Source organism: Lampetra planeri, chromosome 11 (genome assembly GCF_965212315.1).
Source record: "Lampetra planeri chromosome 11, kcLamPlan1.2.h2, whole genome shotgun sequence".
NCBI lineage: Eukaryota > Metazoa > Chordata > Hyperoartia > Petromyzontiformes > Petromyzontidae > Lampetra > Lampetra planeri.
The window spans coordinates 14,709,134-14,736,831 of NC_136117.1; the positions used below are offsets into that span (position 1 = coordinate 14,709,134).

Consider the following 27,698-nt stretch of genomic DNA (forward strand, 5'->3'; position numbering starts at 1 on the left):
ATCTTCGGAAAAGGAGCGCCGTTGCAGGCCTTTACTCCGAGCATTCTGTTGTCAGATAACCTGCCGATGTATCTGTTGAGATTGGTGCCTTTAAGAATAATAACTGTTTTTGATTGTGTTTTATCGCCGTATAATCTTTCAAGTATAATCATTCATTAACGTTAAGGTTTTCTTAGCATAGTATTTGCATGTTTTAACGACTCTCTCTCACTAACAACCATCGCGTTACGCGGGATCCATGTGCCGTTGTCAAGTGAAATCAGACAATCATTGATGATACTGTATTGATGCCGTGTTGACGTTCCGGGATTGAGAGTTCGCATACTATATCATAGTTGAGGTTGAATTAGTAATAAATTGATTAATACAGAAGTGGTTGTGTGATTCTTTCCTGAACTATGCATAAGATCTGCTTCTGCGTTGAGATCTGAACTTGGTGACCTTAATAAACACACTAACACATACCCAGTAAATGTTAAAGCGATAACGGGGCGAACCGGGGACCTAAATAAGCGAGAATGAGACGAACCTAGACAACGAGGCCGAGTTAATCTAAGTTAATCTTGTATACTTACACCACACCTGCATAACTGCATACGATTAATTGCCTTATTCCGATCGATAACCCACCCTCGTCACCGAGGCGGAGTCTGGTTATCATAACGACTTGCATTATCATAATTACACCCACTCGCATAATTACTACAATTACCTCTCGAATTGGCATAATTAAATGTGCGTAATTACATGGATTAAAGTATTTCCGGATAATTACACCTTTGGCCAAATTTCGATTGATTATTATTATTTTCACTGAATATTCATAACCCACATATACAACATAATAATTTCACCCACGCACGCATACAACACATCAAAATTTTCACACCCAACATATACAACAGATGGCCGGGTCCAGTTTAGATAATCGTCATCGGCGTTGGTGTTGACCGTGAGCGAGAGTCGATCTCGGGTCGCCGGCTTCGCAGCGCAGCGCGCTAACCGCTGCGCCACCGCTCCCCACGGCTCGCCTCTTCACACCCCCCCATCTCCCTGCACCTCTTGCGACCGCTGTAGCAGCTGACGATGGCGACGTGGGTGACGATTCCCGCCCGCATAACCGATTTCTAATGGTGCTAGAGACCACATCCACATCTAAACACCAAGGGAAATCGGTCACGCGAGTCGGGCCGAGCCCACGGGACCCCCCCCCCGCCAGCCCCTGCCGCACCCCAACTCACCACCCCGAGTCACTCTTGACAAATGAGACTCCCTGGCCTCTTGAGTTCTCAGCTGGTCAAACAAAATCAACTTGAAGCTCAACCCCCCGCCTCACCCCCCGACTGACGACACTCAAATAACAATCAACACATTCGACACAAGAACGTGTATAATAGACGTTTCGGGCAATGGCCCTTAACAGCGAAGGGATGAACCACCGCACAGAGACTCACAGAGAGACCCACAGAGATGTGCCCGAACAGTCTCCCTCCCTCTGGCCTTATTCAGGGAGAACCAGAGTCACCCACAGTGATATTCACTCAGAGGCCCATAGACCGACACAAAGACACCCACAGATTCACACACAGACCCAGAGATCTGCCCTGAAAGTCTCCCAACATCTGACTTAGGTCTTCTCTTCCCCTTCCCTGGTCAGCGGATTCGTGGAGCCCGCTCTCTCGGCCCTCCTCCCCCCACCCTGCACTCGGAGTATCCGATAAAACCGGATTACAAGTCGGCAGCTTCGCCGATTAAACCGGTTTGGCCAGCCGATGTGGGATCGGGTCCCGAGTGAACGAGTCGGGTGTCGGAGTCTTGCTCGGAGGGTTCTTCTCTGGCGAATTACTCGGGTCTCCTCCAGCTGCTGCCCATCGGTACGGGGCTCACGAATGCGTCGTCGGATATCTCTCACACCACGTGGTCTGGCGGCAGCAGCAGCAGCAGCGGGTAACAAGTGTGACGTGAGCAGGTAAATTGTGTTGTAGGTGAATATTGTTCAAGTGTAATGTGTTGTAGGTGTATGGTGTTGTGTACACGTTTATAGTTTACAAGTATATGGTACTGTGTACAGGTGTATGGTATTGCGTGCAGGTGTATGACACGGTGTACGGGTGTATGTCACTGTATCTAAAGGTGTGCACGGGTGTGGGCGCACGTGCTCTGCCCACCAACACTGATTTCAAGTGGTGCTAGAATGGCACTTTCACATCAAGCCGCCACGTGAGACCAGCCTGGTAGGAGGCTCATCCCCCGCCACGTCCAAGCGTCCTCCTCCATCGCCTGCCTCTTGTCAGCCAGGGCATGAGGAAGGGTCGTAGGCCGAAACGTCGACTGCTTCTTTAGCCATAGAGTTGCTGCTACTTGGAGTGAGTGTGTGCGTGTTGTGCATTTCGAAGCATTCGCCTTCACTTGTGTCGATTCTCCTCTCTCCTCATTCCTTCCTCCTCCTGGTTTCCTCCTGTCCCCACCTACGCACACACAAAACAAAAGACAAAGATCCCCCGTGTAGCCTTAACAGACTGTTGGAGCAAAGTGCTGTAAGCGAGTAGCACCTATGAAGACCGGCACGGCACACGAGGGGGTGGGTGGCCAGCACCACACTGCCACCTTTGTCTCCCCAGGGTTGATGTTTACACACCGGACATGATACACACACATATCACCCACACAGTCATGGACAGTCCCCGATAAGTAAACTCATCACTGCCCACCACCTCCACCTAACCCGAAGCCGAACTGTCGCTTTAACCTCTTAAGTTCAAGCCTCTCCTAAGCCCTTAATTTCACTCGAGTCTCAACCCTGCGCTCACCCCCTCAGCCTCCGATCCGACTGGACTTAAACCTCTTGCGAACCATAGTTTCAACTCTAAACAACCAGTTCTAAAACCCTTTTCCTAGTCCTGACTCTAACCCGAACCCGAGTCCTAACTCCATGAGTCGACATCGTGTGTACATTGTGTACATTGTGTGTGTACACAGTTGTATAGTGTACACGGTGTACACTATACAATGTGTGTCTACACAGGAGACAGCCACCCGCGTGTGTACACACACACACGTTATGTAGTGTACAGTGTACACAGTGTACACTATACACTATACAACGTGCGTGTGTGTACACTATGTGTGCACAGGCGGAGTATTGAAGAGTTCCCCAGCCCCCCCCCCACGGATTGGTCCCCTCCCCCCCTCCCCCACTGACTCAGGTCCCCCTGGCCCCCCGTCCTGCGGAGGGACGAGTCGGGGGGGGGGTGAGTCACGTGGCGATGCGAGCCCCGTGTGAGTCATCGCCATGTCACGACACTCAACTCCACGCCAGATGACACAGAGACCGACCCCCACCCACCCCCCCGGGGTAACACATTCGCCACCGATGTTAACCCTGAGCGGGAATCGAACTGGGCTTTGCCGGACTCGTATGGCGGTGCGTTAATCACAGTGCCTCCACTCCACCCCCCACCGCACAACATGAACAGCGTCGTTGTGGCAAGTGCTGTGAGCGAGCATGACTGCTAGTCTGGCTGGCATTGGACACGAGACGGGGGGGGGCAAAATCACGACCGACCGCCTTTGTCGGAGCGCAGCGCGCTAACCACGACGCCACCCCCTCCCACACACCGCACACGATAAGTCACTCACACTCTCACACTTACTCTCACACACACTTACACACTCTCACACCATTCACACTCTCACACACTCACACACACTCACACACACTCACTCTCACACACTCACACCACTCTCACACTTACACTCTCACACACACACACTTACACACTCTCACACCATTCTCACTCACACACACTCTCACTCACTCTCACACACTCTCACACTTACACACTCTCACACACTCACACAATCACACACTCTCACACAATCACACACACTCACACTCTCACACACTCTCACACACTCACACACACTCACTCTCACACACTCACACCACTCTCACACACGCTCACACTTACACTCTCACACACACACACACTTACACACGCTCACACCATTCTCACTCACACACACTCTCACACACTCTCACTCTCACACACTCTCACACTTACACACTCTCACACACTCACACAATCACACACTCTCACACAATCACACACACTCACACTCTCACACACTCTCACACACACTCACACTCTCACACTCACACACTCTCACACAATCACACACTCTCTCACACTCTTACACACACTCATGAATGAGACGCGTGCAACGCGCGTGGCTGTTTCCTTCCCCGCATTCGCGCGCTGCTCGTTATTGCGCGGCGACTCTCCAGTAGTAGTCTGATGATGATGATGTTGTTTGTTCATCCAGACTCGCGTCCACGCGGGATGGATGAATCACCGACACATCCAGCATCGGTGACGCCATCAGCAACGTTCCCTTGAGCGGCGCGCATCGTGGCCAGAGGAAGCCGCGACACCAGGGGGAGTGGGGAGCGGTGGCGCAGTGGTTAGCGCGCTGTGCCACGAACCGGGCAAGCGGAGACAGTGGTTGATGATGAATGAAGTGAATGTCACCCCCCTTCACCCCCACTCTCCACCACGGCTCCCCACACTTCCTGTGTCACTTCCTCATTTGAGATCCACTCGAAGTCCCTTCTCCCTGGCCCAGCCGCGACCTCTCCCTTTGACTGTTTGACCCGCGTGACTACAATGCACGGCAATGTAAAAACACGTGCAGTCGATAAAAACAAATCATCATAACCACCATCATCATCATCACCATGGCCGCTCTTGCCATCACCACGACCACTACCATTGTGGATACATGTGGGTGAAAAGAGCTTGCTGACCGCCACTGCTGTCGGAAGACGCCTCCACTAGAGGGAGCCTCAGGGCAGTACGTCTTGGAGAGAGAGAGAGTTATTTATGGCCTACTCTTCCACGATGGGCAGTACGTCTTGGAAGAGGTGGCAGTACCCACACTTTTCCCTACCGCCGCACCTGCCAAATCGATGCACTGTGGTCTATTTCCACCGCTCGGTCGGACAGAGGTGAGTGGGGACTTTAAGAAACGTGTTCCCATCGTTTCAGCTGCCGCGCCGGGAGATTGAACCGGTGCAGCTCGACTTATCATCACGCCCGCGAACGCTATCGTTATCACGACCGCGATTAACGCGACTTCCTCCTCGGCCCCCACACACATCCGCCAACGCCGCTTTCGTTTTGACTTGCAGATTTCATCACTGGGACCACGTGGAACCCATAACCCACCGCAGGCGCCCCTATAAGCACCCACACGTGTCCGCTACGAATCCCATAGGACCTCCTCAATCCCCTCGGCTCCCCCCTCCTCCGCTGCCGCTCTCTGCTCCCACCTCTCTGTCTCTCCACGTGGTCGAGTGGGGGAGCGCGGCGTGGCAGTGACGCCTGTGTGTTTTTCTCTTGCTTACTCTCGCACTCTCCCCTAGTCTCTCGTTCTCTCTCGTCTCTCTCGCGAGACAAGACGGGAGATCGCTGAGGCGCGCGCGTGCGCGGAGACTCAAACGCGAACACGTGCACCCCCCCCCACACGCCCCGGCTCTGAGCACGCGGTCAACATCACAAGCAGCAGCAGGCACAGCAGCGAAAGCTGACGCGCATTGCGAGAGCGGGGAGTGAGTGGAGAGGATTCAGAGACTCCTGGAGATTGGGCAGTAGAGAACGATATGGGCGCATGGGTGGCAATAGAATAGCGATGGGGGGAGGGGAGAGCGCGCCAAGAGATGTCGAGAGTTCACCTGCACGAGCCACGTGTCTCTTCGCCTCTGCTGCTGCCTCGCCGGGCCCCATTTCCCCGCGTCTCCACGTGTCACCACGTGTCTCCCCGTCTCTCCATGCGTCTTTCCGTCTCTCCCCGCGTCTCCACGTGTCTCCCCGCGTCTCCATGTGTCTCCCCGCGTATCCACGCGTCTCCCAGTGTCTCCACGCGTCTCCACGTGTCTCCCCGTCTCTCCACGCGTCTCCCCACGTCTCCACGTGTCTCCCCGCGTCTCCACGTGTCTCCCCGTGTCTCCACGCGTCTCCACGTGTCTCAGCGTCTCTCCCCACGTCTCCCCGTGTCTCCCCGCGTCTCCCCGTCTCTCCACGTGTCTCCCCGTGTCACCACGCGTCTCTCTTGTGCGCGGGAGACTGAACGAGTGGTCGCGCCTCGCCCAATGGGAGCCGCGTGGAGCCGCGGTCTGACTCACTCACGGGTGACTCAACCCTCGCCACGCGGCGGCTCCCCGCGCGTTCCGAGAGCGAATTCTTCTCCCTCCCCCACAAACCCCCCCTCGCCCCCCCCGCCAACCTACCCTGACCCCCCAACCTCTCCAGAATCCCCCCCCCCCGCCCCCAGAGAATGGGACAAGCTCCTTCGCACCTCGTGCAGGTGTTCGAGGTCGTTGATAACCCACAATAGAAGTTTTTTTGGGGTTAGATCGCGTCAATATTTACGCGATCCTCATCGCGGTACTCAACACGGTACTCAAAGTGGTCCTCGTTGCGATCATCGCGAGTAACGCGACTCGCGCTCCCCGCGCGTTCTCCTCCAGTATGCGTCTGGCCATAGAGCCAGACGCATACTGGAGGCGGTGTGCCGGGCGCGGACATACATTCCGGGGAGCAAGTTGACTGGGGAAGGTGGCATGCGACTCGTAGCCACGGCCGTAGCCAGACGCATACTGGAGGCGGTGTGCCGAGGGCGTAAATCGTCTACGGGTCGCTGGTCGACTCGAGTATGTGGCACGTGACTGTGAGTAGCCATAGCGGGGCAAGGGTTATCCTGGACGTTGTGTGCCGGGTGCACTGATATTTTCAAGTGTCGCCGACGCGGCTGAATTTATAACCTGGAAAGCAGAGATGCCGACTCAGCAGCTGCAGCAGCTGCAACTTGAGTAACAGCAGATTGCGTTGGGAAATTTAGAGAGGCTGTTCGCAAAATGCTGTTGCAGAGTGGCTGCTGGTGCTGTGGTGATAAGCGCTGTGTGAGCCGCTGTGGGTACTGTGTGCTTGAGGGGCTGTTTGCGAGGCGCGATGTGAGAGATGCTATTGCGTGATGTAGCTACTGCGTGTGTGGGATGGGATGTAAAATACGTATTCGCTGTGTTTGCTACGGCTGTCATGGCTATGGATTTCACACGTGTTTGCTCTGGCTTTATTTGCTATATCTGTGTGTTCTTTCGAGATCTATAAAATTAACCCGAAACCCCACAACACACCCCCCCCACCTCCCCACAGACTCCCAACCGAAAGCAACAAATGAAATGGTCTGGAATGAGACTGAGCGGAGGAGTGGAAGGGGGGGAGGGGGCGAGGGGGCGAGGGGAGGGGTTCGAACCCGTAGCGATGACGCAACAAATCGCTCACATTTCACTCCTGGCATCATCATCAGCAACATCACCAGAACAGCATCACCATTATCATCAGTAGCAGCAGCAGCATCATTATCAGTAGAAGTTCCAGGAAGAGCAGCTGAATCACTGGGATCATCGGCAAAACTATCCATCAGCATGATCAACATCGGTAGCAGCAGCAGCAGCATCATCAGTAATAGCAGAAACATCCCCATCAAAGCATCAGAAGCAGCAGCAGGACTATCTTGGTTACAATCAGCATTCGTATTCCAGTGGGAAAATAATGATCATCATGATCATCATCATCAGCATCGTTCAGGGCTCTGTACAGGATGTCTCAACCACGTGGTGGCCCGCTGGGGAATTGCTGAGTCAGCGTCGCGCTCCGTTCCTTATCGGTGGCACTGACGAGAAACCATCTCTCGCAGTCTCGCTCGCTCATTCCTAACTCATTCCTCGCTCACTCCTCAACTCATTCCTCGCTTAATCCTCCTTCGTGTCTCGCTCATCCCTCACTCACCACGCACTCACTCGTTCATTCCTCACTCATTCCTCATGCATTCCTCATGCATTCCTCACCCATCCCTCACCCATTCCTCACCCATTCCTTATTCATTCCACTATTTCCTGCCAGCCAACCGCTCTGAGACCGCTCCCCCCCCCCTCTAGACCCCCCATCCCTCCCCTGCCCCCACCCCGGCAAAACAACGTCGCGTGAGTCAGCGGTGATGCCGCGAGCCACAAACAGCGCGCGCCGCTCGCCGCTGCAGTCACGAACCGGTCCGTTTAGCGTCCCGCGTCTCCGAAGAGCACGCTTTGGTTACGTACGGTGCGAAAGAAGTTCAACATACGTAAATGCTTTTTTGGGTTTAATCGCGACAATAAATGTGTCGTTAAACCCGCCACCACCCGACACAGCCATCTAGTAAAGGTTTGTCACGTAAGCAGAACGTGCCAATTCGTTACTCGTACATCACACCGGTGTGTTGGAGAGCAAACCCACAACATTTACAGTTCGAGCACTGTGACGTTTCGCTGGTGATTACAACAAGCAGCCTCATCAGGCGATAGCCCGAATTGTGAAGACGTCTTACTGTTTCGGTCTTAAAATCTGGCAGTGAAGGGGATGTCGTCACCGTGAGCCGATCAGATGCGAAGGCCCGAGCGGGGTTCACGCAGTCATCTCAGTTACAATGGATCCTGTTAATATGAGAAATGTGCACTACCTATTATTGGTTGGGTTATTCACAGTAAATCATAGATATTGGTCGCGAAAGCCTACGTATTTATATATAAACAATGCATACGTTAATCGATAAGCGTCGATTCTTCAGCTATGCGATACAGCTATGTCGCCTCGTTCTTCGATATGCTACGAAGAAGGGCCAACGCCCGAAACGTCACCGATTCTACAATTGTTTATTTTAAGGCAGCGATGTTCTTGCCGCCTGTGAGGATTGTTGTGATGGTTGTGCACCACTCACTGCCCACGCAGCAGCGTCAAGCAAGCACATTGTTCTGGGCCGGGTGCGCGTGTCTGTGCGTTGTGTGGGGAGCGGTGGCGGAGCGGTTAGCGCACTGCGCTACGAACCCGGCGTCCCGGCCCACCGAGTTCGATTCCCACCCACGCCCAACACCAGCGACGACTATCTGTATCGGTCCTGGGCCTCCCCTAGGTCGACTCAGCCTCAAAACAGTACCGGGTGCGGTGTTAAACATCGCCACCAGGGAGACAAAGGCGGCCGGGCGTGGTCCTGGTCGTGTGCCGTTCCGGCCTTCATCGGTGCTCGCTAACAGCACTTGCCCCAACAATCTGTGGAAGGCTATACGGGTGATCTTTGTCTCTGTTGTGTGCGATGCTGTGGGTTCACGTGAAATCCCGCAGCCCCGAGTGGCCGCTACGTTCACCACAATGTTCATTTGCTTAAAGAACACGTGACCTCAGCGCGCGATGTACCCACAACCCCCACGCTGATTGTTGCGGCGCACGAGGGGTTGGGTGGCCGGGACCGCGCCCGGCCGCCGTTGTCTGCCTAGTGGCGATGTTTCACACGCCGCACCAGGTATTTATTTGAGCCTGAGTCGACCTAGGGGAGGTCCAGGACCGGTTCATACAATCGTCACTGCTGTTGGCCATGAACGCGGTGGCGCAGCGCACTAACCACTGCGCCACCGCTGCGCCACCGCTCCCCCCTCGCACGCGCACACAAAGTGGCACAACGCGCTCGCCACACCCGCGCAGCAGCGCCCTCTGATGGAGTGAGGTCGGTCATCAGCCCTGATCGTAACCCCCTACACGGCCTACACCCATCATCATTAACACTGCCTTCGTAACGCCACTCGTTTCATGACGGATAACCCTGAGCAATCACGGGTGAAAGCCTCTCCCCCCCCCAAGTCGTGGGAGTTGTTTGACCACCGCTCTGCTCAGTGCGGCTTGGTGCGGCTTTGTGAATGAATGCCACACATGATATTGGTCGCGAAAGCCTACGACGTGTTAAACTGAGTAATAATCCGGTCATAATACACTGCAATAGCATAAAACGCGTCCCAGCGTCGACATCTCTCGTGAACTCTTATCCCCGCTATTCGCCACCGTGCCAGGCTAAGTGCATCGTGCGATCAGCAGATATCCAAATACACGCGGAACACGCCCCATCTCGGTCAGAAGCTAAGCAGAGGTTGAGCCTGGATAGTGCCTGGATGGGTTTTGCTGGCCACGTGCCACCAACTGCAGGCCACGGCGAGCTCCAAATGACACGCGCCGTGACGTGAAATCAAAAGCGCTCTCCGAGGTCGGAATACATTTCGGGCGAATGTGATCGACAGCCGCTGTCCTCATTAGGACTCGTCTACCAGCGAGCCAGATCACATATCTGGTGAGCAATCAAGCCCCGTTTCGAGACCAGAGCGCACAAACAGGTTGTTCCAGAGCCACTGTGTGGTGGGCAGCTCAGGGTAGTGCACCGCAATCCACACTGTTGGACCGTACTTCTACGCTCCTGCGCCGACTGGCAATGACCAGCGTGGTGAGTATGGTCAAATAGCTCCCATGACGCACACACACACACAGCCTCAGTGGACTGAGGCTGTGTGTGTGTGTCGTTTTAGTAGCAGCAGCAGCAGGATGCGAAGCTGCCAGTAACAATACGCCATCTACTCGGGCAATTCCTGGAAGGCGGCTAATTCTTTCTCGGAGTAAGAGGCGAGAGGGGGAGGAGGCTCTGGGAGGGGGGAGTATGGGGGGTGAGGGGCGGGGGTATGGGGGTGAGGGGCGGGGGTATGGGGGTGAGGGGCGGGAGTATGGGGAGTGAGGAGCGGGGGTGTGGGGAGACGCGCGGTCGAGAGGGGGGGGGGTAAAACTGGGGAGGGTTCACGCGGGTTTATTCGCCTGCGCGCGCGTCTGTGGCTGGGGAGCGGTGGTGAAGTGGTTGGCGCACTGAACCGTGAAGCCGGCCCTCTCCTAGGTCGACTCGGGCTCAAATCAGTACCTTGGGCAAAGTATGAATATCAGCCGGGCGTGGTGCCAGGCCACACCACCGCTATCGTGGTTGATGCCACATCACCCCCTATCATGGTGCGTTGTTCCGACCTTCATAGGTGCTCGCTAACAGCACTTGCCCCAGCAGCGTGTGTAGGCTACACGGGGGATCTTCGTCTCTGTAGTGTGCGAGCTGCGACATTTTAAGTGCGCAGTGCTCCATTACGCGCTGATGATGCTGCTGCTGCTGCTCACGATCTTATTTACTGACTGACGACAATAATTCATGCTTGCTCTTCACGTTGCTGATAACAAGTGTGTGTGTGATTATGCCAATTGACGACGATGATACTAATGTGGATGCTAATGCTGATACTGCATACCGTTGATGAAGATACAGATGCTGCTGATACAGATACTGCTACTGATGATACAAATTCTGAAACTCATGCTGTTACTACTACTGCTGTTGATGATGAAGATATTTCTGTTGCTGCTGATCATAAAGATACTGTACTTCTTGCTCATAATTCAGATCCTGCTGCTGATTTGAATAATGCTGATACCCATTCCGCTGATGCCAATGCTGTTGAAACAGATGCTGCTGCTACCTGGCAGCGGAGTGTGTCTGTCTTTGTGTGTCTGGCACGGGAGTGCTGCGTTTCACGTGGAGTGATCTCAGGTCACAGCGCCTCCTCATCGGCCTCCGCTGGCCAGCCCTGTCGGTGTCTCTGCACGGAGACGCGGAGAGACGCGGAGCCTGGACACACTCTGGGGCAAGGGTCGCTAGCCAGTAGCGCGCCGACTGAGTGGCCAGCGCCACGACCGGCCGTATTTGTCTCCCATGTGGCGATGCTTATTAGACACGGCACCAGGTTCTCCTTTGAGGCTGAGTCGGTCTGGGGGAGGCCCAGGACTGGTGTACGAGAGTCGGCGTGCGTGTCTGAGAATCGGTGTGTGTGTGTGAATCCGTGTGTGTGAGAATTGGTGTGTGTGAGAGCGTCGGTGTGTGTGAGAGCGTCGGTGTGTGTGAGAGAGTCGGTGTGTGTGAGTCGGTGTGTATGTGTGTGAGAGTTGGTGTGTGTGAGAGAGTTGGTGTGTGTGAGTCGGTGTGTGTGTGTGTGTGAGTCTGTGTGTGAGTCGGTGTGCGTGCGAGTCGGTGTGTGTGTGTGAGAGTCGGTGTGTGTGTGAGTCGGTGTGTGTGTGAGTCGGTGTGTGTGTGAGAGTTGGTGTGTGTGAGTCGGTGGGTGTGCGTGCGAGTCGGTGTGTGTGTGAGAGCGTCGGTGTGTGTGTGTGAGTCAGTGTGTGTGAGTCAGTGTGTTTGTGTGTGAGTCAGTATGTGTGTGTGTGAGTCGGTGGGGGTGTGTGTAGTTGGAATCGATGCCCGGGGTCGTGGCAGGACGCGCCGCTGCAGCTCTCGATCCCAGACTTTGAGCGCCGCCGCCGCGAATTCGTGGAATTAAAACGAAAAAAATAAAATCAATCTCCCACAAAACCCGGGCAGCATTGACATGGAATGCGCGTGTTTACGTGCTTCTCGGCGCAATCATTAATTAACCAATTAGAATATTTGTTTTGGTCGATACCCATCCCCCCAACTGCATCCCCCGTCGCCCCCGCCCCTCCCCTACCCCCCCCCCCCGGCGCCTGCTCCCTCCCTCTGTGAGCACGTGGTGTCCAGGTAGGGAGCACGTGGTGTCCAGGTAGGGAGCACGTGGTGTCCAGGTAGGGTTCACGTGTGTCTCTGTGTGTGTGTAGCCTTGCGGACCTTCATGAGTGGCTCGCCTGCAGCACCTGCCCCAACGATCTGCTGAGGATCTTTGTCTCAATGCTTGTGGGAGAGCGGTGGTGGAGTGCTTTATGTGCACCACGGACACCACGACAACAGTTCGATTCCTGCTCACGGCCAAAATCAGCGGCGAATATCTGAACGGGTCACGGGCCTCCCCTAGGTTGACTCGGCATTAAACGAGTACCTGGTGCGACTTGAACACACGACCAGCACTGGGGAGACAAATGGACTGGATAATGGCCATGCCATCACCTCGTGCGCAGGGCCGACCTCGACAGGTGGTAGCTAACAGCACTTGTTAGTCTACATGGGGGGGGGGGGTATTTGTCTTACGAATGCTGACGACTGTGTGCGTGAGGAGGCTATGGTGCAGTGGGTACGCGCCCAATGACCTAATTTTGATTCCCAGCCACAGCCAACAGCAAATCGGTGGCTGAACCTGTCCCGGGCTTCCCCTAGGTCTACTTAGTATTACATTTCGTATCTCTTGTAGTGTGTAAACATTAGCACTGGGAAGACAAAGACGTCCGGGCGTGGTGTTGGCCACCCACCCCCTCATGTGCCGTGCTGGCCTTCTTATGGGCTGCTCGCTAACAGCACTTGCCCAATGAGTCTAATAAGGCGATGTATTGACGTGTGTGTGTATCGGTATACAGAATATGCATAGGTTGTTGGAGCAGTGGGAAGTGCAGTTGCTGCACCTGCCACTCATCTCACCCATGCCACCCGAGTCTACACCGCATCCTCCTGCCAGCGCGCTTTTCGAAATTTCACCTGGCCACAAAGTGCACTGAGCCTGGCACAAGCAGCGTGATGACGTCACTGCTATTGTTTAGGGTGTTACGACTCCCCTCCTGTTGTCACTAGATGACATCTCAGCGCTGCCTGTTCCATTTTCGTAAACATAACAGTTGTGTTCTTTTGCCATTGCTAATTTGTATGTGTGTCCTCGGGAGTTTGAGAATTTGGATGACCGCATCCACTTCCACCGAGTCAAATGCCTTTTGTAAAGTCTACACAGGACGGACGCCATGGCGCTGATGTGGCGTTATCTCATTCGCAATCTGATTAAGAGGCTGCATGTGGAGGGAAAACCCAATCCCTAAACCAGGCTTGCTCGGGTGCTCGATCTACACCCCCCCCCCGCGTGTTCCCCATTCTGCTGATCCCAACGACCCCCGTGAACGACCCACAAATATGATAAGGGGGTGGCAGGGTAGGCGGCAGAGCAGTGGTTACAACTCGTGGCTCGCAGCAAGAAGGGCCTGGGTTCCATTCTCGAGTCGGGTGACTCTCTTGTGTGCAGTTGGTATGCTCCCCCCCCTAATCTGCATGGATTTTCTGTAGCCTATTGCCACAGCTATGCAATATACAATATAACCGGTATTGACTGAACAAGATGCCAATGTTGAGAAACAATTACCTGGCTGTTTCTCCGTTGCGATCGCACGTGTAGCGATATTGCCCGTAAAACCGTCGTGAGACTCGGTGAGGCCTAAGTTAAAACTATTTGAACTAAACTTTTTAATTTTATTTTACCAGGTAAGGCCCACTGAGCTACATAGCTATTTTCAAGAGCTACCTGGCCACAAGTGATAGCCCAATGAAGTGGCTTATCACGTGGAAATACATAGCAGCCAAATACTCTAAACGCATGTTGATTCTAAATATGGAGGAAAAAACCGGAGGACCTGGAGAAAAATCCACGCAATCACGGAGAGAACATGGAAACTCCTACTTATACAGGCGCCGGGGTCGGAATTGAATCCACGACCTCCTGTCTACCGAGGCGAGCTAGTTAACACCTTGCCACCGTGACCAGGCCTGTCTGGGTAAATAAGCGCAACAATTATAATCACGAGTCTGGAGATACTCACGCTCGAGTTGTCTAAAAATTCCGAATTCTACAAATGACTGAGGCATCATTACATGATTGTGGCACACTAGTTCTGCATACATGTTTATTAAGCGGCTCCACTAATCTTTTTGCAATAACTGGTCTCGCATCTCTGATGATGTCCTCAGGTGCACCATCTGCATCTGTCATCGTGCGATGGGCAGCAGACTCCGTCAGGTTGAACATCTGGAACTTCTCCTGGCAAGCTAAGTATGACGCCTCCTCGACGCCCACGGGAAGGGAGTGTCACAACATCTTTGTGTGTGATCCACCAACCCCTCGCTGCTGCCTCTACAGAGCTGGATTACAGGCAGCCACGTGCAGCGTAGCCACTACCACCACCACCCGGAACAAATACAATGGAACTAAATCTTTAAAATTCGCAAAAAAGCGTCGAGGGGAGCGTGCCGGCACGTGTACTTGAGACGGGAAGAGGAACACATGGATCAGGGAACACATGGACCAGGGAACACATGGACCAGAGAACACATGGGCCAGGGGATACATGGACCAGAGAACACATGGACCAGAGAACACATGGACCAGGGAACACATGGACCAGAGAACACATGGACCAGGGAACACATGGACCAGAGAACACATGGACCAGAGAACACATGGACCAGAGAACACATGGACCAGGGGACACATGGACCAGGGGACACATGGACCAGAGAACACGTGGACCAGAGAACACGTGGACCAGGGAACACGTGGACCAGGGAACACATGGACCAGGGAACACATGGACCAGGGAACACATGGACCAGAGAACACATGGACCAGAGAACACATGGACCAGAGAACACATGAACCAGGGAACACATGGACCAGGGAACACATGGACCAGATAACACATGGACCAGGGAACACATGGACCAGAGAACACATGGACCAGAGAACACGTGGACCAGAGAACACATGGACCAGAGAGCACATGTAAATCACGGGTATCATGTTGACCCTCGAGAAAAGGAAGTGGGGACTGCGCAGGACGAGCGAAGGAGTGGCAGCCACAGGCGGGAAACGCGCCCAAGAGGGCGTCGGAGTGACGAAATCAGACCGTGTGCAGCACCCGGACGGATTGGTGCGTCGTCTGACAGTGAGAGATGGTGACGGTTTGGGGAGGCCTTCATCCAGCGGTGGATTATGTATACGTCTAGGTGTGCGTGTCTGTGTAGGCATGTATTGATTTATCGGGGCACGTGTGTGTGTGTACTATGGGAAGTGGTCGAGCAGCGGTTAGCACACTGCGCAACAAACTCGATTCCCGCTCAAGGCCAACGATTATCTGAACTGGTCTTGGGCCACCCCTAGGTTGATTTAGCCTCAAATGAGTGCCTGATGCGGTGTGTAAACATCGCTACTAGAGTGACAAAGGCGGCCGGGCGTGGTGTTGGCCACCCACCCCCTCGTGTGCCGTGCCGGCCTTCATAGGTGCTCGCTAACAGCACTTGCCCCAACAGTCTGTTAAGGCTATTCGGGGGATATTTGTCTTTGTATGTGAGTGTGCATGCAGGGTCAATTGAGGACACCGTCTCCTCCACGCACGCGCACATCCACTCCACAGCGACGCAGGGCACAGGAAATAAATAATTAATGACACAAAGATCCCCGTATAGCCTGACCAGACTGTTCGGGCAAGTGCTGTTAGCGAGAAGCAGCACCAATGAAGGCTGGTACGGCACGCAGAGTCGGTGGGCAGCACCACGCCCGGCCGTCTTTGTCTCCCCAGTGCTGAAGTTTACACACCTAGGGGAAGCCCAGGATCGGATAATCGTCACTGGTGTTGGTGGAGTACCGCTCCCCACAAATACATGCACGCAGCCACACGCACACCCTGGCACAATGGTCATTTACATCCCTTTGTCGATTCATTGCTGGATGGACGCCTCAAGCCGTTTTCATGACACTTCACCAATCCGGTAAGGAGTGGTGGGGTGAGTGGGGCAGGAGTTTAGTAATCACGTGTCTCTCGTGCTCGCTGTCGTCGGGAACTGAACTCAAGAATGCCCGGGTTCATAGTGCAGTCTGCAAACCGCCACACACACACAAGACACACACAATGGCAAACATATATACACCCTTAATAATTATCATACCCAGCCTCGCCTCACTGAGTCTCAAGACACATTCTCAAGAGGGTCCTTGTATAAGAATTTTGGGTCAGTAAATTTTTGGATATTTTTGTTTTGGCATATCGGAGGAAGCCCCAACAATGCAGTCTGTCCATGCAGCTGCCACAAGCCTACTTGCTGTACTGACTTTTACTGGTCACCAGCACACGTTTACCTCCTTCGCGTGACCCACCAACCCCCGCCTCCAAAATGTTAACCTCGCAAGCGGGCGCCACACGCACGACCAGCTGCGGGACGGATTCTTGACTCTATCTGTGCGGAGCTTTGTGTGTCACGTACATGCAGCGGGTTCCACCGTGTCCCCCCCCCCCCCCCCCCCACAGGTGAAGCTGAAAAGTCGCATTCGTGGAGTTTCACGGCCGAGCGTCCCAGTGCGGCGGCGGCACCCTCTTGAACATATCTTGACACTCGGCGAGGCTTTCCTGGGTGAGTCGAAGGCGTGGTTATGAACCGTATTGAATCGCCACTCGGGTGAACATTGGGGCTTACGCGGGAGAGGCCGGGGTTCCCGGTGGGGGGGGGGTGTGGGCGAGGTGGGGACCCGGGAGGGATGGAGAGAAGCCCTCCCACGGGGGGGTCCCTTTCGGGCCGGAGGGGAGTGCTTCCGTGATCACTGTCGATGGGGTTCGCGTGAGGTGGGTGGGTTGGGGGGCGGGTGGCAGAGGAGATTGGAGAGAGCTCATTGCGATTTAATGAGCGAGAGTGCGTCTGAGTGTGTGAGTGAGTCTGTGTGTGTGTCTGAGTGTGCCTGTGTGTGTGAGTGCATCTGAGTGTGCCTGTGCGTGTGAGTGCGTCTGAGTGTGTCTGTGTGTATTTCAATGTGTTTATTCCCGCTAACGACCAATAGTAAAAAAAAATAACCGATTCTGGGCCTCGCCTAGGTAGACTCGGACTTAAATAAGTACAGTTACCTGGTACGGCAACATCAGCACTGGGGAGACAAAGGCGGCCGGGAGTGGTGCTGGCCACCCACCCCTCGTGTGCCGTGCCGGCCTTCATAGAGGGTGCCAGCTAACAGCAGTTGGCTGTTGAAGGAAGAGGAGGACGTGGAGCTGAGTGGACTTGGAGGAGACTCGTGAAGGACGCTACCGAGCAGTTGGAGGCAGTCGCCCTCCAACAACAACGGAGGAGAGAGGAGCGACACTCACAACAACGAGCGAAGCGTCGGGCGGATAAAACGCATCAAGTTGTCACGGTGGTGGCCACAGGTCTGTCAAGTCATTTCGGGCAGTCAAGCCATGAGCACCTCGGTCTCTCCCCTGACCTCCTTCCACACTTCAAGTGGCCTCCAGGTGCACCTAGCCTGGCACAAGAGGGCTGTGGCGACGTCACCACCTCTCAGGGGCGAGCAGCGGTTTGTTGTGTCAAGGTAGCAGCCAATTGATGAGGCCACGTGCAGGGGGGCGGGGCAAGAATAAGGGGCGGTGTTTTATGAGCGAGGATCGGGGCGGGGCTTGCGGAGAAAGGGGCGAGGCTTGTGGAGAAAGGGGCGGGGCAGAGGCGAGAGGGCGGAGCGAGGGAGGAGAGGGGTGAGCGGGTCCACGCACATATTTTTATCCCGTTTCCATGACAACCGCGGCGAGTGAGAGATGACGTCGCGAGTGGAGAGGGGCGGGGGAGAGCGTGGAGGGGAGAGCGTGGAGGGGAGAATGGAGAGAGTGGAGGGGAGAATGGAGAGAGTGGAGGAGTGGGGAGGGGGAGAGTGGGGAGGGGGAGAGTGGGGAGGGGGAGAGTGGGGAGGGGGAGAGCGGGGAGGGGGAGAGCGGGGAGGGGGAGAGCGGGGAGGGGGAGAGTTGGGAGAGCGTGGAGGGGAGAGCGTGGAGGGGAGAATGGAGAGAGTGGAGGAGCGGGGAGGGGAGAGTGGAGAGCGGGGAGGGGGAGAGTTGGGAGAGCGTAGAGGGGAGAGTGGAGAGAGGGGAGGAGAGAGCGTGGAGAGGAGAGCTGGGATGCGAGTGGGGAGTGGTAGCGCAGTGGTCACGAGTTCGATTCCTGCTCACGACGGTTATCTAAACCGGTCCTGGGACTCTCCTAGGTCAACTCAGCCTTGAATGAGTACATGGTGCGGTACTTAAAACGTCAGCACAGGGGAGACAAAGACGGCCGGGGTTGGTGTTGGCTTCTCATCCCTCTCGTATGCAGTACCGGCCTTCAATAAGTGCTTGCTTGAACCACTGGCCCCAACATTCTGTTGCGACTAACGGGGGATCTGTGTGAGACCGTACGCGTGTCGTGGTATCCATATCTTGTGGGTTTTGTGTGTGCGCGTGTCTAAAACCACTCGAGGTGCGGTGTTATCCTGCTCCTAAATTAGCACTCCCTGCCGCCACCCGAGTCTCGGACTCGGAGTTCCGTCTGAGAACTCGGTGGGGAGGATCGGTGGAGGGGCGGGGGGAGCAGATGACCCCTTTCTGACCCCATTCCGACCCCATTCTGACCCCGGTGACCCCGTCTCGACCCCCCCCCCCCCCACGTGCCCCTCGCTGTCTACAGATTCGCCAGTGCGACCTCAGTCCGCAGACAGCGGCGAGGCGGTGGACTGGCACGGAAATTGCCGCATAATTTGGCGCACAAAACTGGCACGGAAAGCGATGCGCAAGCTGGCGCACGACTCGCACCCACTGGCGCATAAACTGCTGCGTAAAAACTGGCGCACACGCTGTGATAGAACTGATACGTGACCCGGCACGCATCCCAGGGTGAGCTGGCACACGTTGGGGCACAGTCGCACAACATGGCACATACGTGGCACACGCATTGGCACATACGTGGCACACACAATCCGCAGGACAGAGACTGGCACAAAGGGCATCTGCGTAGGACACACACACGGATCCCTGTAACAAGACACCCCCCCCCACCGACCTACCATTCATCTCTCCACTCCCCTTTATCCCCCACACACCTGAACACACCTGATGTCATCTTTGACCTCACGTCACCTGACCGGTCGTCATCTCATCCTCACCTGCCTCACCTCATTCCCACCTGCTCTCGTCTGGCCCTCACCTCACCTGCCCCCGCTCAAGTGCTATTAGCGAGCACCTATTAAGGCCTGGCATGGGGCACCAGGGAGTGGCGTGGCCAGCGCCACGCCTGGCTGCCTTTGTCTCCCAGCGCTGGCATTTACTCCACAGCGTGTGTACATCCAGACACGAACACCACGCGCACACGCCCGTGGTGCAGAGAAATAGTCACTGCAGCCAGAGAGGGAGAGATGGAGGGAGTGGAAGGGAGAGATTAGCGAGGGAGAAAGTCGAGAGAGAAGAATGACACGGAATGAACAGGATGGAAAGCAGAGAGAGAATAAAGACGTGGGAAGGGAGATAATGGAGAGGCTAAGAAAAGAAAGAGAGGATGAGGAGGAGAGTGTAGACCAAGAGATCTAGAGAAGAGGGTAGAGAGAGGTAAGGAGAGGAGAGACGGAGTGTGGAGGGCGAGAGTGGGAGGGAGAGGCAGGATACTAACTCGCTGACCCCACGGGCGCGCGCGTCACGTGACCGCGCCGCTCCGCATGCGGATTCGGAACCCGAGGCAGCAGAATGCGCAGTCACGTGGTGGTCAGGGTGGGTGAGGGTGGTGAGGGTGGGTGGGTGAGGGTGGTGAGGGTGGGTGGGTGAGGGTGGTGAGGGGGGTGAGGGTAGTGAGGGTGGGTGAGGGTGGGTGATGATTGGTGAGGGTGGTGAGGGTGGGTGACGGTGGTGAGGGTGGTGAGGATGGGTGAGGGTGGATGAGGATTGGTGAGGGTGAAAACTCAAGGTGGCGTCTGCTGCTGATGATGTTGACGATATGATAAATGGATGATTGTGATGTTACTGACAAGAAAAGCTACACCATCACCACCACCACCTACATCAGTGACGGTGCCCCCAATGCCACTCAGACCCCCCCCTTCCCTCCCCAAGCACCTCCTGCTCGTCTCTTCATCCTCACCCAATAGCAGCGAGAGAGAGGGAAGATCTCTCCTCACGTGAACTCTCGCATCCATTACCCGGAAAAGAGGGCACTGCCACCCCGCCCCTCCACCCCCTTTTCCCCGCCCCTCCACCTCCTCCCCCCCCGCCCCTCCACCCTCCCCCGCCCCTCTTGGGCACTGCGCGAGACGCGCCCTTCCCTGCTGCTCCCCCTCCCTCTTCTCCCCTCCCTCCCCTTTTTTCCTTCCCCCCTCCCACCTTCGCACATTCCTCCATCCACCCGCCCCTCGCTTCCCTCCCTCCACCCTCCCCCACTCGCTCTCCTCCTCCCCTCCCTCCCTCCTCCTCCCTCTCCCTCCCCTCCCTCCTTATTCCCTCCCTCTCAATGTGGCCACGGATATATTTTTTACGTCTCGATATGAGGGGATAAAAGTCCGTCAAATCGTGCTCGAGTTCCGTTGGCAGTCGCAAGATCATCATCCTCATCGAGCTATCATAATTGCTGGGTCATCATCGTCGAGGTATCATTTCTAGGCAATCATCGAGGTATCATAATTGCTAGGTCATCGTCATTTCTAGGTACCAAAATCGACGTATGATCGAGGTAACATTGTTATCAATAATTATCACCACTGTTTGATTATCATAATCACCGTAATCATCATAATCAATTTATCTTTGCCATCCTCATAACAATATTTGTCATCAATGTATTTGCAATCATGACTTATATTTTCATCATCATGTATTCGTCATCAGCATCATCTACATACCTTTGGAATGATCAGTAGCAACAATATCAATATTTAATCATCATCATCATCACGTGTTACCATCATGAAGTCATTATCAATCACCGGGAGTTTCAAAGCATCACGTGGCATTCATCTCAATCCTCCCGTAGGATTAGAATCTGCCCCCCACTTTGCCCCCCCCCCGCCCTCCCCCTAACTAAACCAATTAAGAGCGCGGCGCGTCCATCACGCGGCTGGCGAGGCGACGAGGGCGACTCGGGTAACAGCGCGGTTCGAGCCACATGGCGACCGGGGACCCACAGGGCCAGGCGAGGACACAAGCGCGCCCTCATCCAGCAGTGGATAGAAGACGACGCTGCTGCTGCTGCTAGTACTACTGCCGCCGATTATGATGATGCGCTTACTGCTGCTGATGATATTGCTGCTGATGGTGATGACATTTACGATCGTGGTGCTGCTGATGTCCTTGCTGCTGATGATAATGCTGCTGATGATGATGGTGCTAATACTGATGATGCTACTGATGATGTTGTCCTTATTGTTGCTGCTGCTGATGATGATCTACAGAAACTCTCATCCCTTGGTTTCTCTAATGGAGCTTGTGAGTGGGCAAGGGGACAGCTCCTGGTGCTGACTCATCCAGAACACACCCCGTGAAACACCCCTACAGACCCCGTGAAACACTCCTCAATCAAGTCACCCCACCTCCTGTAGATGCCTTCACACACCCCTAGAGACCCCCAAAACACCACCTTCAGACCTCTCAAACATCCATTTAGACCCCTATTATATAGTCAGATCTGTAAAACCCTGCAGTCCGCCATAGAGAACACATAAAAGCCTCTTCCAGACCCCTAAAACACCCCTCCTCTCCATACCCCCTTTTAACCTCCCGCGCCTCCCCTTCAGACCCCTCGCGCACACCCCCTTAGTAAGACCCGCGCGCGCCGACACACGGAGGTGCACTGCTCGCGACGAGGGCCGCGCAGACAAAGAGGCGTCCTCCCCCTGCTCATCTCGTGCCACGTGAGCGACACCGGTGAGTGAATAGAACAACACCAACCGCACTGCTTCATTTACCCACGCAGAGTGTAATCAATTAGCCAATTACCGAGACAAGCTAAATGACCCTGTTCTCAATGCATCAAAGGCCGGCATTATCATACCTGCCAGACAGACACTCCAATGTGTGAGTGTGTGTGTGTGTTCTCTATGTGGGGAGCGGTATTGTAGTGGGTAGAGCACTGCACTACGAACCTAGAGTCCCGAGTTCGATTCACCCTCACAGCCAACATTGGCGAGGAATATTTGTGGACTGGTCATGGGTCTCCCTCTAGGTCGACTCAGCCCCAAATGAGCACCTGGTGCGGTGTACAAGTAATTGGCACCGGGGAGACAAAGTAGGCCGGGCCTCACGCACCGTGCTGGCATTCGTAGCTGGTCTCTAACAGCACTTGCCCCAACAGTCTTTGGAGGCTACGCGGAGGAAACCTTGTAATTGTTTTTGTTATGTGTGTTCTCGTAAAGACTTCTTATGGACTCTGATGTTTCCGGGAAACGTGTTTGAGACGTTCCCCCTGTGCTGGGAAAGTCCCCACGTGGCGCTGCGTGTTGGAAAACACTGGGACTGTGAAAAACAGATTCCCGGCCAAACACTGAGCTCGCTCTATACCTAACCCGAACTCTCGCCCGAATCCTAACGCTGGCCAAATTCCTAACACTAACCCTCGACCTCAATTTCTAACGCGAGCCCGAACTCTATTCCTAACACTAACCATAATCCTAACCTCAAGGCTATCCATGAAGCGAACCCTAACCCCAGGTTACCAACATAACTGCAGCTCTATTACCCTTAACCCCAACCTAAATCTTGCCCCTAACCCAACCTTCTCCCTACTTGTAACCCTAACCCCGAATCTATCCCGAAGCAACAACTCCTTCTCTGGCCCCATCTCTCACCATCAGTTTATCATTAACTCTTAACCCTAACTCCTAACCCCAACTTTTATCTGATCTATATCTGGCTCGTGTGGGGCATATTATGCCCTGACACGTGTTCAACATCAATGCCCTTTATTCACACAGGAAATACTCACAGAATCTCATGACTCCATTTCAGGAGGGTGCTGCTACTTTGGGATGTTTGACCGATTCGATGCACGAGTGTGTCGAGTCTATAGGATGATCATCGTCAATAACAGCAGCGGCGTCAGTAGTTATATCAGCAGCATAATAATCAGCAGCAGGCAGTAGTGTCATCATCAGCTGAACGACGAATCGTGGGAGATAATCAGATTACAGAACACAAGCGTCTACATTTATGAACTGAATAATTATTCAAAAAGCTAAATTCCAAATCGTTATTTTTTTTAAAATTCCGCAGCAATTCCGTTAATTTCCACCCAGGGGAGAAACTCCTCCACCACTTGTTTTTCTGTTTGCCATTGTGACGAGAGAGCCAGGCGACACTTGCAAACGAGACTCGATTCTGGTCTCTCATTCTCACCTGGTTAAGCAAACGAACCTGGACACTTGGAACCACAGCACTTTCCGAACCGTGAGCCCACAATCAGCGACGCGTTCATGGACAGGTGAAGCAACTTCACGTTCGCTTTATTATTGGGTCAACCCCAACGGCCACTGGTCAAGAATAGTAACGGACTGGGAGCCAAGCGATGGAAGGCATCTGAGTGGATGCACACCGAGGAGATGGAATCAGCTCGTGCACTGGCCCTAGGAGGATCGTCACAATCACAGACGCGGCGGAAGATGGCGACGGCTTGAGGAAGCCTTCATTCACCCAGCAGTGGATTGATCGTGGCCAATTATGTCATGAGTTATCGTTAACCGGCAGGTTATAAAGAATTAATATTCTCACGATTCGATCTGTCAATCATCCAGCACAGCACCGCCCCCCAATTCTCCCCCCCACCCTCCATCCACCCCCCTCCCTGCACTCACGCGGATTTGTGAAAGTCGCCGAGTCAGCATCCACCAGGTTGTTAACAAGGGTTGTGGGTTCAAAAATTCGAACCAATCATCATCTTACCTCGGTGAGGGCGTGGTCGATAAAACGAGGATCACAACCACTCATCTGTGGTGACGTCAACAGCCACGCTCGTCCGTTTGGGTCAGCCGCTCCCTGCCGTGGGACTGTGGAACTTCCACCGCCACTGATTCAGGACGGAATATAAAATACAGTCTTTGGTAGTGCGAACTGCTCCAATGCGATGTTTATGTAAGCTACACATTTTTGTAACCCCCCCCCAAATATTACCCCAATTGCGCTATTGGCTTCATGCCCCTTGCACGCACGGGGCTTCTCTGCGTGCTCCAGTTTCCTCCCACATGTATGAACGCACATTGGCTGAAAGCATCTTCACATGTAGAGGACTGCAGAGCTGCCCGGGCAATTCTTGGTCACGCCGCCTCACCGCCTGGCTGCTGCCTCCCAGCTCGTCTGTGGGTTCCTCATCAGCGATTATAAGAGATGCAATTTGTATGGACAACGCTAATATATGAAGCCAAATATTGTTATGACTATTATCACGAGACTAAGAATCCATTCGTAACTCTCACAGAGCAGTGCAACACCGCATGTTAGAGAGAGGCCTGCGGAAGCGGATACCACAGAGCTACCTCCGATGTCCATTATTCAAATGCTCTCTCGTCCACTCACGGTCTAGGCCAGCACTTTCTCACTCGGCCTGCCATATAAGAGTAATGATTTTTGTATCACGGTCAAACCGATATTTGTAATTCTCAGCGCTGGAATAGCCAAATTAGCTTCAGAGCCGAATCGAATGTTTTTGTTGGGCAGTCATTGGTCACATATAAAATTAAATATTGACAAGTTTATTGGAATTAAATCTGTTTTATGGCACCGAGGTATGAATCGTTCTGCATCTTATCTGTGCTCTGCGAAAGGATCATAGCCCAAAACGTCAGAAGGAATGCGCTAATGAATGGGGAAGTTTAACCGTTCTGCTTGGGAAGTTTGTTATCAAGTGTTGTAGGAATAAGAATAGTGATTGGGTGAATCTTAATGAATGTAAGAATGAATAAGGAACGATTGGGTCAGAGTTAATCGAAAGCATCAACGAAATAAAATGAATTAATCGAAAGGATGAATGGATGGATCCGAAGGAATCACAATCATAAATAACCATGATGAATTAACTTATACATGAATCCGACTAAATGAATCGGAATGCATAAGCGAATCAATGAAGGAAGAGGACAGTGATCTAGAGGGGCCTGGAGGGAGTTTGGAGAGAAAGGGAGCTGGATGGATGTGGAGGGAGGGGGGGGAAGGGACGTGGAGGGAGCTGGAGAGAGGGGGGCTCGTGGGGGATGTGGAGGGAGCTGGAGAGAGGGGGGCTCGTGGGGGATGTGGAGGGAGCTGGAGAGAGGAGGGCTCGTGGGGGGTGTGGAGGGAGCTGGAGAGAGGGGGGCTCGTGGGGGATGTGCAGGGAGGGAAGGGGACGTGGAGGGAGCTGGAGAGAGGGGGGCTCGTGGGGGATGTGGAGGGAAGGGACGTGGAGGGAGCTGGAGAGAGGGGGGCTCTTGGGGGATGTGGAGGGAAGGGACGTGGAGGGAGCTGGAGAGAGGGGGGCTCGTGGGGGATGTGCAGGGAGTCGGCACGCGCTGTCACGCGTTGGCACAGACGCTTTAACTTCCGCGAGGGCGGCGGCGATGTTCATAATGCGAGCTGGCGACCTCCCTCACTATCCCCTCGCCCTGCCTCGTCTCCCTTCCTCGAGCCTCTCTCTCTCCTCGTCTCCCCGTTCTCCCTTTCTCGTCTCCCTTGCACATATCTTTACACATATACAACCGCGCGCGTGTGCGTGTATACTGTGCATATGTGCTAACTATTCATGTATGTACATACACATGACTGTGTATATACATTCACGAATAGTGTACACAAAGACAAAGATCCCCCGTACAGCCTTAACAGACTGTTGAGGCAAGTGCTGTTAGCGAGTAGCACCTCTGAAGGCCGGCCCGGCACGGGAGGGGCGAGTGGTATGACCAGAATCCACGCTCGGCCGCTTTTGTCTCCCTCGTGACGATCATTTTACACATCGCGCTCGGTACTCATTTGAGGCCGAGTCTACCGAAGGGAGGTCCATTCCTTGATTCAGATCATCGTTGTCACTGGCGTTGGGTGGCCGTGAGCGGAAATGGAACTCTGCCGGGTTCGCAGCACAGCCCGCTAACTGCTGCGCCACCACTCGCCACACACAACAACACACACACGTGCGCACACACGTGGATACACACACAACAGGACACGCATACACAACACAGTCCTAACACACACACACACACCCTTCCCCTCGTCATCCTCCATCATCACGAGCCATGACCTATCCACTGCTGGGTGAAGGTCTAACGATCTTTCGCTCCGTCTCCTCTCTCCGGGGGACGGAACGTGTGCCCCCCCACCCCACCAACACGTCATGTCATTGTTGAAACGACTTCGATCATTATCAATCGCGTCGATTCATCGACAAAGCCGTGCGAGCGGAGCGAGGCTCTTCCTGGCCCCGGCACTAGCGCGCCATCCTCTGACGCAGCTCGAATAGAAAGCAGCCATGACGCACTTCTTTATTCACCCGGGAAAGCCTTGCCGAGTCTCGAGTCTCCTTCGCAAGAGGATGCTGCTGCTGCTGCGGCCGCCTCATTGGGATGTTGTTGGGTCAATGCCGTTTGTTTTGGCACCGCGCGAGTTCGGGAAGCCGGAGTTAGCCGGAGAGCATTCTCCACGCACACACACGGGGGGGGGGGGGTAGGAGGGGGTGGGTTTCATAACACATCGCGGACTATGCACGCCTTACATATATACACAAAGAAGCTCCGCACAGACGGATTTAAGAATCCGATTTTGCTGCACTGCCATCTCCTGGCCATCACGCAAACTTAAACCGCGCAGAGCATCCGGATATTCCGCAAGCAGCCCTCCTTGCCATCACAGTACCAACCAGAACGCATCACACCACCACTACCATCGCCACCACCGCCAATCCAACCACCACCAACACCACGCGCGCTCCGTTCCCAACTATTATTTCGAGGGGGGCCTTACCTGCGGTGCTTGCTGATGATGATGAATGGGGGTGGGGGCAAGGCAGGGCAAGGAAGCGCAGATTCACGTCGGTAGAGCCGGGTCTGTGCGCGGCTCCGCGTGGTGCCTGCCGCATGACATCTGCGCAACTCCTGGCGGTCGGCACCTCGTGGCGGTCGAGCAGGAAGGAATAAAAATAAAATAAAAATAACACGCGGGGAGGAGGAGCAGGGGGAGGAGGAGGAGAAGACATGGCGCAGATGTATTTCCGATTCGTCCGTCCCCTCTCCCCCGTGCCCCCCCCCCGTGTGTGTACACCCCTGC

General features: G+C 54.4%; 1 long non-coding RNA gene across 2 annotated transcripts; it reads right to left on the reverse strand.

The window, feature by feature from the left end:
- Positions 1-1,437: 1,437 nt before the first annotated feature.
- Positions 1,438-27,667, reverse strand: LOC144721375 (uncharacterized). Of its 2 annotated transcripts, none has more exons than XR_013585892.1 (2): positions 27,396-27,667; positions 1,438-2,468 (listed from the first exon to the last, which is right to left on the reverse strand). It is a non-coding gene; the product is annotated as an uncharacterized LOC144721375 (long non-coding RNA). The 2 variants fall into 2 exon arrangements; XR_013585891.1 differs by lacking the exon at positions 1,438-2,468 and adding an exon at positions 23,897-27,070.
- Between the last annotated feature and the right edge of the window lie 31 nt (positions 27,668-27,698).